The following is a 14,174-nucleotide window of genomic DNA, read 5'->3' as shown; positions in this document are numbered from 1 at the left end:
TTAAAAGATCTAATACAAATGTCCCTGAGGAATGTAAGGTGGGAGTACTGTAATTACCTAACGTTACATTATTATTTTCCATAACAATTTAGCCCCCTCCACAATATTAACCCGACGTTAAAACAGAACTAGCTATTTATTGATTAGCAATTGCCGAATCATGTAACATTAGCTTAATGCTAAAAAGCCAGGTTACTATCACATTCTGTGACAGACAAATAATTTCATGTAGGCTAACGTTACCTACCTGCTACCTCTGTCTTTTTCTCGTTTCTCCTCCTCTTCTTTTCTCTTTTTTCTTCCCTGGGCACCTGACAGTTTTGGCTGTTTTGACATCTTGTGTTGATTTTTTGATGTGGTGACGTCCAAAAAGAGTCATGATACGGGAAGGGAGGGGGTGCAACACATAATATTTCTATTATATAGGCTTTACTTTGCATTTTAATTAACGTGGGATTATTTTTTGTATTTAGAAGTAATAGTACCAAATTTTTTATTTTTTCTCCAACAGTTGTGGCACTGGTGTGGCGCCCCCTGATGGACGGCGCCCTTAGCATTTGCCTATACGGCCTATGCCACGGGCCGGCCCTGTGTACAGTACAGTATTTATGTAGGTCTACAGCAGGGGTCGGCGACCCAAAATGTTGAAAGAGCCATATTGGACCAAAAATACAAAAAAGTAATCTGTCTGGAGCCGCAAAAAAGCCGCAAAAAATTAATAGACTTATATAAGGGTTATAACCAGTGTTGGGTTAGTTACTGAAAACCAGTAACTAGTTACAGTTACTAGTTACTTTATTTCAAAAGTAACTCAGTTGCTAACTCAGTTACTTAAACCAAAAAGTAATGCGTTACTGTGAAAAGAAACTATTTAGTTACTTATATATATTTTTTAATTTTTTTAAGGCCCCATTTAATGCCCTTTTAGCCTTCATTTTAGTACTGTTTATTGCACTGGAGAATAATACAATCTGTTGATCAACTTGACATGCATTTGCATCACTGAACTCTGCTAAGCAATGTGCTCTACATACAACACACAAAGACAAAGATATGTTTTAAAGGGCCATTTTGTTTCAGACCAGAACAAATTGACAAAACTATTTTAAATAGCTGCAACTTAACATACATAAGTAACAAACAGCATAATAACAACATAGCTGTAAAACAAGAAAGGCACACACTACATACATAAAGCCTAACCAGGCGTTTTTTTTTATCTCAAGGAATTCTGAAATAAAATCATGTCTGAAGCCCAGAACACTCTACACATTTCCCCACTTAGTTTAGAGAAAAGGAAATATTAGCCTGGCCCACTAGCATCCCTCTTTAGGTTTGTGAACTTTATAGTCTAAACATTTAGAGTGATGTGATAATCAAACACTCTAAAAGTCTAAAATGAAAGAGTATATAAGAGAATTGACAGAGTGTGTGTACCTTCAGTGTGCAGTGCCTCATTAAAATCCAGCCGCTGTTGGAGGTGGAGGTGAAGTGTGTGTCTCTTTACTAGCTTCGTCGAAGCATGTTGTTTTTGTAGCTGTTTCAGCATATTTGAAACTTACATTCAACTAAAATGTTCTTTTCTTTGTGGTCGATAAAAGAAACGTACTGAAAATATCTCCATTTTAAGAAACTCGGCTTCGGGGTTCGCCATGACGTCTTGATAGTAGACACAGACACGCCCCCTCCCACACACACACACACACACACACACACACACACGTACACACAGACAGCGCGCGGCGCGCCTCTTTTTTGTCGCCTCTTCAGCAGCGCTGCAACACTCAGATCTTCTCAGTTTCTAGCTGATACTACATAAAAAATAACGCAAAATAACGCAGTAACGCATCATGTAGTAACGGTAACTGAGTTACTGAATATAAAAAATAACGCGTTAGATTACTAGTTACCGCCGATAGTAACGGCGTTACAGTAACGCGTTACTTTGTAACGCGTTAGTCCCAACACTGGTTATAACGAACACGTGATGTAAGTGTCTATATTAGCTTAATTAGCCTACTATCAAAATGACTATGTGTCACAGGCTGACGCAAATCTTCGTTGACAGAAATGTTGAAATGTAATATTTATTCTACACATTTGTACAACATTGGAAAACATTAGTAACATTACCATGAATTGATTAACGTGGACCCCGACTTAAACAAGTTGAAAAACTTATTGGGGTGTTACCATTTAGTGGTCAATTGTACGGAATATGTACTGTACTGTGCAATCTACTAATAAAAGTCTCAATCAATTAATCAATCAATAGTAAAACATTTCTTAGAGGGTGAGATAACTCCTGGAAATGACCGTCTTAGAATAGAATGGAATAGAATGCCTTTTATTGTCACTATACAGAGGTACAATGAGATTAAAAGCAACTACAGTATCAGTGCCACAGTCTACAAAATATGCAAAACATAGGAAAAAAAGAAAAATTGTGCAAAAGGAGGTAAGGTGCACAGTCCAGTCCTGAGAATGATTTATGTTCACTGTGTTGTTTACAGGAAATAAATATTATACTATATACAATAACCTTTCAGATTGTGGGTGGAAGTAAAGATTGCACACAGAGAGGTGCTAAACTATAAAATCCGTGCCTATGAGAGTTCACCGTGGTTAAGGCTTTAGGGAAAAAAACTGTTCTTGAGTCTGTTTGTCTTAGACCTGATGACCTTAGTGTAGCGCCTTCCTGAGGGCAGCAGGTCAAACAGGTCAAATGAATGGATGTGTGTGTCCTAGTCTATAAAATCCGCTACACCTCCCTGATACCGAAGTACATGTCAAACTACTTCCTTAACGTAAATGACCGCCATAACCCCAACACCAGGGGGGGCTCTACTAACCACGTTAAACCCAGATTCCGATCTAACAAAGGTCTTAACTCATTTCTCTTTCTATGCCACATCAATGTGGAATGCGCTCCCAACAGGTATAAAAGAAAGGGCATCTCTATCCTCCTTCAAAACCGCAATAAAAGTACACCTCCAGGCAGGGCCGGCCCGTGGCATAGGCCGTATAGGCAAATGCTAAGGGCGCCGTCCATCAGGGGGCGCCATGCCAGTGCCACAAATGTTGGAGAAAAAAAAAAAAAAAAAGTTGTTACTATTATTTCTAAATACAAAAAATAATCTCACGTTAATTAAAATGCAAAGTAAAGCCTATTTAATAGAAATATTATTTGTTACAACATTACGCCCCCCCCCGCCCCCCCCTCCTCTACCCCGCACGGTGCGCCCCCTCCCTTCCCATATCATGACTCTTTTTGGACGTCACCACATCAAAAAATCAACACAAGATGTCAAAACGGCCAAAACGGTCAGGTGCCCAGGGAAGAAAAAAGAGAAAAGAGGAGGAGGAGAAACGAGAAAAGACAGAGGTAGCAGGTAGGTAACGTTAGCCTACATGAAATTATTTGTCTGTTACAGAATGTGATAGTAACCTGGCTTTTTAGCATTAAGCTAATGTTACATGATTCGGCAATTGCTAATCAATAAATAGCTAGTTCTGTTTTAACGTCGGGTTAATATTGTGGAGGGGGCTAAATTGTTATGGAAAATAATAATATAACGTTAGGTAATTACAGTACTCCCACCTTACATTCCTCAGGGACATTTGTATTAGATCTTTTAAGCAGGTGTTTTTTGTTTACATTATTGCCTTCTGGTTAGCTAATGTTTGCCCTGCAGGTAATAGTCACTTTTCCACCCCTTTATATATTAGGTATAGTTGTAAGTAAAAAAAAAAAGGTCAAAGACAAAGCTATTCGGTTTCTTGTGAGTATATACACTTCACAGCTGATGTGGGGGGGGGGGGGGGGGGGGGGCGCCACCTAAAATCTTGCCTAGGGCGCCAGATTGGTTAGGGCCGGGCCTGCCTCCAGGCAACTTCAACCCTAAACTAACACCCTCCCCGGATTGTTGTTAATAATCAAATGTAAACAATCAAATGCGGGTATTTTTCTTATGCCTTCTGATCTCTCTCTCTATCTCTCTCTCTATGTCCACTACTTGCTGTACATATCCTACCAAGTCAGACCTACACTGTTTCAATATCCATTTCTCTGTTCTCAATTGTTGATGACAGATGATAACAACCAAACCTAACCCCCCACCCCACCCTCCACACCCCGAATTGTAAATAATGTAAATAATTCAATGTACCGGTATACACCCTGATGATTATCTTGTGGGATGACTGTATTATGATGATAGTATATATGATAGTATATATCTGTATCATGAATCAATTTAAGTGGACCCCGACTTAAACAAGTTGAAAAACTTATTCGGGTGTTACCATTTAGTGGTCAATTGTACGGAATATGTACTTCACTGTGCAACCTACTAATAAAAGTCTCAATCAATCAATCCAAGTTAAAGGAAACGTCAGGCTGTCTTCTTCTAATGAATTTATTACAATCGTTGCAAGCTGGGTAATGTTTGCTATGGTCTGGAGCAACATGCCACTCAAACAACTATCAGAAATGCAGCCAGGTACAATGAGATTAAAAGCAACTCCAGTATCAGTGCGAAAGTCTACAAAATATGCAAAACATAGGAAGAAAAGAAAAAAGAAAACTTGTGCAAAAGGAGGTAAGGTGCACAGTCCAGTCCTGAGAATGATTTATGTTCACTGTGTTGTTTACAGGAAATAAATATTATACTATACACAATAACCTTTCAGATTGTGGGTGGAAGTAAAGATTGCACACAGAGAGGTGCTAAACTATAAAATCAGAGCCTATGAGAGTTCACCGTGGTTATGGCTTTAGGGAAAAAACTGTTCTTGAGTCTGTTTGTCTTAGACCTGATGACCCTAGTGTAGCTCCTTCCTGAGGGCAGCAGGTCAAACAGGTCAAATGAATGGATGTGTGTGTCCAAGTTAAAGGAAACGTCAGGCTGTCTTCTTCTAATGGATTTATTACAATCTTTGCAAGCTGGGTAATGTTTGCTGTGGTCTGGAACAACATGGCACTCAAACAACTATCAGAAATGCAGCCAATATTACACACAGATAATGTGTCATTAGACATGGAAAAAAAACTAAATACACAGAGGACATAAGTAAAGGAAATTAAATGAACTCAAATATACCAACAAATGAGGCATGATGATGTAATATGTACTGTACATACAGCTAGCCTAAATAGCATGGATTAGCTCGCAGTCATGCCGTGACCAAATATGCCTGATTATCACTCCAACAAGTCAATAACATCAACAAAGCTCATCTTTGTGCATTTACGCACAGCATAAAATGTTTGGTGGACAAAATGAGACAAAGGAGTGGCATAAAACACGTCTTTCCGTGGCAGCGTCGGAGAAAGTTATACATGTAAACAAACTGTTGAGTCACAGTCCACACAAAGGTGAGTTCAAGGACCGTTGAAAAGGCACGCCAAAAACTAAAGCATAAACACAAACCTATTATAAACATTGGGCTTTCTAACAATTAGTAAGGTTTGTGTCGTGTTTGAAAGGGACAAGTGGTACAAAATGGATGGATGGATGTGTCGTGTTTGTCCCCCTACAAAAAATATTACAACCAAAAACATTTTTTTCACCCCAATTTTTTTCCATTCCCATACATTTTTGAAAAAGCTCCAGGGAGCCACTAGGCCGCATGTGGCTCTCGAGCCGCGGGTTGCTGACCCCCAGTCTACAGTATTAAACTTGAATCTCGGATGTTGAAAATTTAACACAAGGCCCGGATCCATCCATCCATCCATTTTCTACCACTTGTCCCTTTTTGGAGTCGCGGGGGGTGCTGGAGCCTATCTCAGCTGCATTCGGGCGGTAGGCAGGGTACAGATCAATAATTGGTGGAAACATTTATTGTGAGGTATTGCTTTTTTACAGTCATACACTCAACACTCAGGTTCCCTTTAACTGCTGTAAAAAAATATATATTTTTTTTAAGCAAGTCATTTGTAAATGTAAAACATAACAGGTTTTGATTATGTTTCGCAGTTTTAGCAAGATAAATGTTGCTACACGATTTGAATGGTGAAAAACAAATGCTATTTTTTAGAGATGTCCGATATTATCGGCCTGCCGATATTATCAGCCGATAAATGCTTTAAAATGTAATATCGGAAATTATCGGTATCGTTTTTTTTAATTATCGGTATCGTTTTTATTTTTTTATTTTTTTATTAATTACATCAACATAAAAACCACATTTATTAGTGATTAGTGCACCAAACCAAAAAACCTCCCTACCCCATTTACACTCATTCACACTCATTCACACAAAAGGGTTGTTTCTTTCTGTTATTAATATTCTGGTTCCTACATTATATATCAATATATATCAATACAGTCTGCAAGGGATACAGTCCGTAAGCACACATGATTGTGCGTGCTGCTGGTCCACTAATAGTACTAACCTTTAACCATCAATCATCAATCAATCTTTATTTATATAGCCCTAAATCACAAGTGTCTCAAAGGGCTGCACAAGCCACAACGACATCCTCGGTACAAAGCCCACATACGGGCAAGGAAAAACTCACCCCAGTGGGACGTCGATGTGAATGACTATGAGAAACCTTGGAGAGGACCGCATATGTGGGTAACCCCCCCCCTCTAGGGGAGACCGAAAGCAATGGATGTCGAGTGGGTCTGACATAATATTGTGAGAGTCCAGTCCATAGTGGATCCAACATAATAGTAAGAGTCCAGTCCATAGTGGGGCCAGCAGGACACCATCCCGAGCGGAGACGGGTCAGCAGCGCAGAGATGTTCCCAGCCGGCCACCCCGGGTTCCCAGGCGAGCGGTCCACCCCGGGTCCCGACTCTGGACAGCCAGCACTTCATCCATGGCCACCGGACCTGTGCCCCCCCCCCCCCCCCCCCCCTCAAGGAAAAGGGGAGCAGAGGAGAAAAGAAAAGAAACGGCAGATCAACTGGTCTAACAGGGGGGCTATTTAAAGGCTAGAGTATACAAATGAGTTTTAAGATGGGACTTAAATGCTTCTACTGAGGTAGCATCTCTAATTGTTACCGGGAGGGCATTCCATAGTACTGGAGCCCCAATAGAAAACGCTCTATAGCCCGCAGACTTTTTTTGGGCTCTGGGAATCACTAATAAGCCGGAGTTCTTTGAACGCAGATTTCTTGCCGGGACATATGGTACAATGCAATCGACAAGATAGGACGGAGCTAGACCGTGTAGTATTTTATACGTAAGTAGTAAAACCTTAAAGTCACATCTTAAGTGCACAGGAAGCCAGTGCAGGTGAGCCAGTATAGGTATATATATATATATACTGTAGGTATATAAAGGTATATACAGTATAGGCGTAATATGATCAAACTTTCTTGTTCTTGTCAAAAGTCTAGCAGCCGCATTTTGTACCAACTGTAATCTTTAATGCTAGACATAGGGAGACCCGAAAATAATACGTTACAGTAGTCGAGACGAGACGTAACGAACGCATGAATAATGATCTCAGCGTCGCTAGTGGATAAAATAGAACGAATTTTAGCGATATTACGGAGATGAAAGAAGGCCGTTTTAGTAACACTCTTAATGTGTGATTCAAACGAGAGAGTTGGGTGGAAGATAATACCCAGATTCTTTACTGATTCGCCTTGTGTAATTGTTTGGTTGTCAAATGTTAAGGTGGTATTTTTAAATAAATGTCGGTGTTTAGCAGGACCGATAATCAGCATTTCCGTTTTCTTGGCGTTGAGTTGCAAGAAGTTAGCGGACATCCATTGTTTAATTTCATTAAGACACGCCTCCAGCTGACTACAATCCGGCGTGTTGGTCAGCTTTAGGGGCATGTAGAGTTGGCTGTCATCAGCATAACAATGAAAGCTAACACCGTATTTGCGTATGATGTCGCCTAGCGGCAGCATGTAAATACTAAAGAGTGCAGGGCCAAGAACCGAACCCTGAGGGACTCCGCACGTTACCTTAACATAGTCCGAGGTCACATTATTATGGGAGACGCATTGCATCCTGTCAGTAAGATAAGAGTTAAACCACGACAAAGCTAAGTCTGACATACCAATACGTGTTTTGATACGCTCTAATAAAATATTATGATCGACGGTATCGAAAGCAGCGCTAAGATCAAGAAGCAGCAACATAGATGACGCATCAGAATCCATTCGTTAATTAATGAAAATTTTACTCATTTTAATTAATTACTAGTTTCTAGGTAACTGTTTTTATATTGTTTTACTTTCTTTTTTATTCAAGAACATTTTTGGAATTTATTTATCTTATTTTATTTTATTAATTAAAAAAAAAAGGACCTTATCTTCACCATACCTGGTTGTCTAAATTCAGCATAATAATGTGTTAATTCCACGACTGTATATATCGGTATCGGTTGATATCGGTATCGGTTATTAAAGAGTTGGACAAAATCGGAATATCGAATATCGGCAAAAAGCCATTATCGAACATCCCTACTATTTTTCAATGCATCCATCCATTTTTAACCGCATGTCCTTCTCGGGATCGCGGGGGTGCTGGAACCTATACTAGCTGCAGTTGGGCAGAAGGCGGGGTACACCCTGGACAAGTCGCCACCTCATCGCAGGGCCAACACAGATAGACAGGCAACATTCACACTCACATTCACACACTCGGGCCAATCACATGTTGCCAATCAACCTATCCCCAGGTGCATGTCTTTGGAGGTGGGAGGAAGCCAGAGTACTCGGAGGGAACCCACGCAGTCACGGGGAGAACATGCAAACTCCACACAGAAAGACCCTGAACCAGCGAATTGAACCCAATACCTTCTTATCGTGAGGCACCAGCACTAGCCCCTGTTCCACCATGATGTATTTGTCATGTCTGTGTAATCATGTTTTGTTTTAAGTCATGTTTTGTTTAGTTATAGGACTCTTTAGTTTCTGTCTTTTCACTCCCTTGTCTTGTTTCCATGATTACCCCATTAGTTTCACCTGTTCCACGTTTGGACTCTTGATTGTCACCATAGCAACCCATTAGTTTTCACCTGTCACGTCACGCACCTGTTTCACGTTTTGAGTCATGTACCTGCTTTCACTAATCATGTCCATAGTATTTAAGTTCATTCTTTTCAGTTTGTCGTTCTGACGACCTCTCCACATTTATGCTATGAAAGACTACATACAATCCTCACTTAAAACGGGACTCATCCGTCCCTCATCGTCACCTGCTGGAGCAGGGTTTTTCTTTGTATCCAAGAAAGACGGCACCCTGCGACCATGTATAGACTATAGTCCCCTCAATGACATAACAATAAAGAATCGGTACCCTCTGCCATTAATGTCATCAGTTTTTGATCAGCTCCAACAGGCCAAAGTTTTTACCAAGCTTGACCTACTCAATGCTTATCACCTCATTCGCATTAGGGAAGATGATGAGTGGAAAACCGGATTTAACACCCCTAGTGGCCACTACGAATATTTAGTAATGCCTTTTGGTCTGACTAAGTCTGACTAATAATGTTTTTCAGGCTATGATTAATGATGTGATGAGAGACTTTTTGGACAATTTAGTTTTCGTCTATCTTGATGACATACTAATTTATTCTGACAATCTGGACAGTCACAGACACCATGTCAGCCAGGTTTTGTAACGGCTCCGGGAAAACCAAAAGACTATAGCAAAAAAGTACAAATGAAAAGCACGCACAGTGGCGGAGAACAAACTATGAAAAACAAAAAGACTATAAACATGGAACAAAAACTTACTTTGACAAGGGACATGAAGCCGGATCTTAGAGGATGAAGAGAGTACATAAGCATAAATGTGGAGAGGTCGTCAGAACGACAAACTGAAAAGAATGAACTTAAATACTATGGACATGATTAGTGAAAGCAGGTGCATGACTCAAAACGTGAAACAGGTGCGTGACGTGACAGGTGAAAACTAATGGGTTGCTATGGTGACAATCAAGAGTGCACAATGAGTCCAAACGTGGAACAGGTGAAACTAATGGGGTAATCATGGAAACAAGACAAGGGAGTGAAAAGACAGAAACTAAAGAGTCCTATAACTAAACAAAACATGACTTAAAACAAAACATGATTACACAGACATGACAGTATTTTTTGTATTTTGTATTTTTTATTTATTTTTTGTCAAAGAAATACAATCATGTGTGCTTACGGACTGTATCCCTGCAGACTGTATTGATCTATATTGATATATAATGTATATATTGTGTTTTTTTATGTTGATTAAATAAAAAATAAAAAATAAAAAATTATTATTATTATTTTTTTATTTTTTATTTCTTGTGCGGCCCGGTACAAATCGGTCCATGGACCGGTATTGGGCCACGGCCCGGTGGTTGGGGACCACTGCCATAGAAGCTCTTCTCACAGGAGTGTCCAAAGTGGGGCTCTGCAGGGGGAATTTGCAGCCATTTTTCTTAAGCCATTTTATGCAATTAAACCCTATTGTGGCGGCTGTGCCAGCAACTTGAGGGTTCCAGGTTCGATCTCTGCAGCTTCTGCCATCCTAGTCACATCCGACACTTCACCCTTGCTCCTAATGTTCTTGGTTAGGGCCTTGCATGGCAGCTCTCGCCAATAGTGTGTGAATGTGTATATGAATGGGTGAATGTGGAAATGGCACCAAAGCGCTTTTAGTACCTTAAAGGTGGAAAAGCACAGACAAGTATAATCCATCTACCGTATTTTTCGGAGTATAAGTCGCTCCGGAGTATAAATTGCACCTGCCGAAAATGCATAATAAAGAAGGAAAAAAACATATATAAGTCGCACTGGAGTATAAATCGCATTTTTGGGGGAAATGTATTTGATAAAACCCAACACCAAGAATAGACATTTGAAAGGCAATTTAAAATAAATAAAGAATAGTGAACAACAGGCTGGATAAGTGTACGTTATATGCAGTGTTGGGACTAACGCGTTATAAAGTAACGCGTTACTGTAACGCCGTTAGTTTCGGCGGTAACTAGTAATGTAACGCGTTATTTTTTTTTATTCAGTAATTCAGTTACCATTACTACATGATGCGTTACTGCGTTATTTTACGTTACTTTTGATGTAGTATCGGCTAGAAACAGAAGCGCTGCGGTGTCGTTCTTCTGAATCTTCCTCTGTCACAAGCCGGAGAGAAGAAAAGAGGCGCGGTCTATGTGTGTGTGTGTGTGTGTGGGTGTGGGGAGGCACACAATAAGTGATCCGCGGTTTGATATATGAAACACACAAAAAAAAGGTGTTGGCACGTTCAGTCCACACACAGCGTGGTCATGGCGAGCGGAGTAACGGAGGAGCTTGAACGCCCCGCGCCATTTAATCGGTGTGTTTATAAGTGCAGACTCGGTTGTGCAAAACGAGGGTTTTAAACACATGCTGAACGTGCTTGAACCACGTTACGACATCCCGTCGCGCACCCACTTCAGCAATAAGATTGTGCCAGATCTTTATGAGCAGGAGAAGAAAAAAGTTGTGGATGAACTATCCCGAGCATCATCTGTTGCGCTCATGACAGACGGGTGGAAGTCCAGGGGAACTATAATCGCTCACTTCATCACAGCAGACTGGGAGATGAGAAGACACGCCCCCTCTACGAGAGTCACCTTGCGCAGGTACTGACACAAGCAGTGGAGGAATGGAAGATAAAGATATCCCAGTCACACGTGATAATGCCAAAAATCTAATAATTACAGAGAATGAGGCAGGACTGGGACCACAGATAGGTGCTTTGCACATGTAGTGAATTTGGCATCACAGAAGGGAATCTCAGTCAATAGGATGGAGCGCCTCTTTGGGAGGATCAGGAAGGTTTCCTACTTCCACCCAAGCACAACAGCTGCTCATGTGCTTAAGACAAAGCAAGAAATGCTAAAGCTGCCTGCTCATACATGATGTCCCAACGAGGTGGAACTCCACTTATGATATGTTGGAGCAGCAGGCAGCTATATACTCTGCATTGACCCACAACACCCTGAAGACAAATGTCACCCTGTCTGATGATGATGTGAGAGTGGCAGATGAGGTCCTCCAGGTGCTTAAACCCCTCAAAAGTGTTCCATCTCTACTGAGCACTGAAACTTCACCATCTGTGTCAATGATCCTGCCACTGAAAACAAGTATTCTACAATCCATGGCTCCAAGTGTGGAAGACAGCAGCATCACTCCAGATGTCAGCCTTTATTTCACTACCTATGTTTCAAGGAAGATGATGTTTCTTCTTATGTTGCACTTAAACTTGTTTTTTTATTAATGGTCATTGGTCCAAGTTTAAAGAAAGGAGGAATGCCTTTTTATGTTGCACTGTTTTTCATTCATTATGTTAAAAGGAAAATAAAAATGCATGTCAAGTTGATCAACAGATTGTATTATTCTCCAGTGCAATAACAGTACTAAAATGAAGGCTAAAAGGGCATTAATGGGAGCTTTAAAAAAAAAAAGAAGTAACTAAATAGTTACTTTTCACAGTAACGCATTACTTTTTGGTGTAAGTAACTGAGTTAGTAACTGAGTTACTTTTGAAATAAAGTAATTAGTAACTGTAACTAGTTACTGGTTTTCAGTAACTAACCCAACACTGGTTATATGACGCATAAATAACCAACTGAGAACGTTCCTGGTATGTTAACGTAACATATTATGGTAAGAGTCATTCAAATAACTATAACATATAGAACATGCTATACGTTTACCAAACAATCTGTCACTCCTAATCGCTGAATCCCATGAAATCTTATACGTCTAGTCTCTTACGTGAATGAGCTAAATAATATTATTTGATATTTTACGGTAATGTGTTAATAATTTCACGCATAAGTCGCTCCTGAGTATAAGTCGCACCCCCGGCCAAACTATGAAAAAAACTGTGATTTATAGTCCGAAAAATACGGTAATCCCTTTGTGTCAAGGCCCGCGGGCCTGATCAGGCCACCAAAGGAATCATCTATCTTGATATTTGATTAGTATTAGAACCGGCCCGCAGGCCACAGCCGCCTGTTACTGTTTTGGACGCCCCAATACTCCATCAGTGTTGGCGCTAGGAATTTTCAAAATGGGACCCCATCAAGTCATAAAAATGGGGTCCCACAGTAAATTTTTGGGATCCCGCTTTTTTGTAACCATTTTGAAAACAAATGATAAATGTATGCATTATCCTGTTATAGCTCACATTCTATATTGTGTTTTGGAGAAAGATTGTCATAAACGTTACTTGATTCATTATAAAAAAACAACAAAAAACAACAACTATTTTTTATGCATGTGTAAATGTATTCAGTTATAAACATTAATTCACTTTCTTCTTTCCTTCATGGATCTAAACTTTACCGCTGCCGGTATTTTTTTTCTATATTTTTATTGTAATATTTTCAATGTGTTTGTTCTATTTTTGGCCAAAGTAAGACAAAGAAAACAATCTGAAGTTATCTTTATTTTTTAGTTTTAACGCCATGATTTTAATAGTCCGGCCCGCGTTTGCACAGATTTTCCTCCATGCGGCCCCTGAGCTAAAATGAGTTTGACACCCCTGATTTAATCCATATACTGTATGCATGTGTATATAGAAATATCTACTGTAAGTATAAGTACCATTGATTTTTTTCTAGTATGAGGTCCTCGGCGGAAAAAGTTTGAACATTAAATTCACTATTAATATGTGGTCATAGCTTCAGATTGAGGTAATTTTTTTCCATCCATCCATTTTCTACCGCTGGTCCCTTTTGGGATTACGGGGGGTGCTGGAGCCTATCTCAGTTGCATTCGGGTGGAAGGCGGGGTACACCCTGGACAAGTCGCCACCTCATCGCAGGGCCAACACAGATAGACAGACAACATTCACACTCACATTCACACACTAATTTGGTGTTGCCAATCAACCTATCCCCAGGTGCATGTTTTTGGCGGTGGGAGGAAGCCGGAGTACCCGGAGGGAACCCACGCAGTCACGGGGAGAACATGCAAACTCCACACAGAAAGATCCCGAGCCTGGGATTGAACTCAGAACTACTCAGGACCAGTGTTGGGTTAGTTACTGAAAACCAGTAACTAGTTACAGTTACTAGTTACTTTATTTCAAAAGTAACTCAGTTACTAACTCAGTTACTTACACCAAAAAGTAATGCGTTACTGTGAAAAGTAACTATTTAGTTACTTCTTTTTTTCTTCTTTTTTTTTTAAAGCTCCCATTAATGCCCTTTCAGCCTTCATTTCAGT

The sequence above is a fragment of the Nerophis lumbriciformis genome, linkage group LG04 (assembly GCF_033978685.3).
Source record: "Nerophis lumbriciformis linkage group LG04, RoL_Nlum_v2.1, whole genome shotgun sequence".
NCBI classification, from domain to species: Eukaryota; Metazoa; Chordata; class Actinopteri; order Syngnathiformes; family Syngnathidae; genus Nerophis; species Nerophis lumbriciformis.
This window is presented reverse-complemented; position numbering follows the sequence as displayed.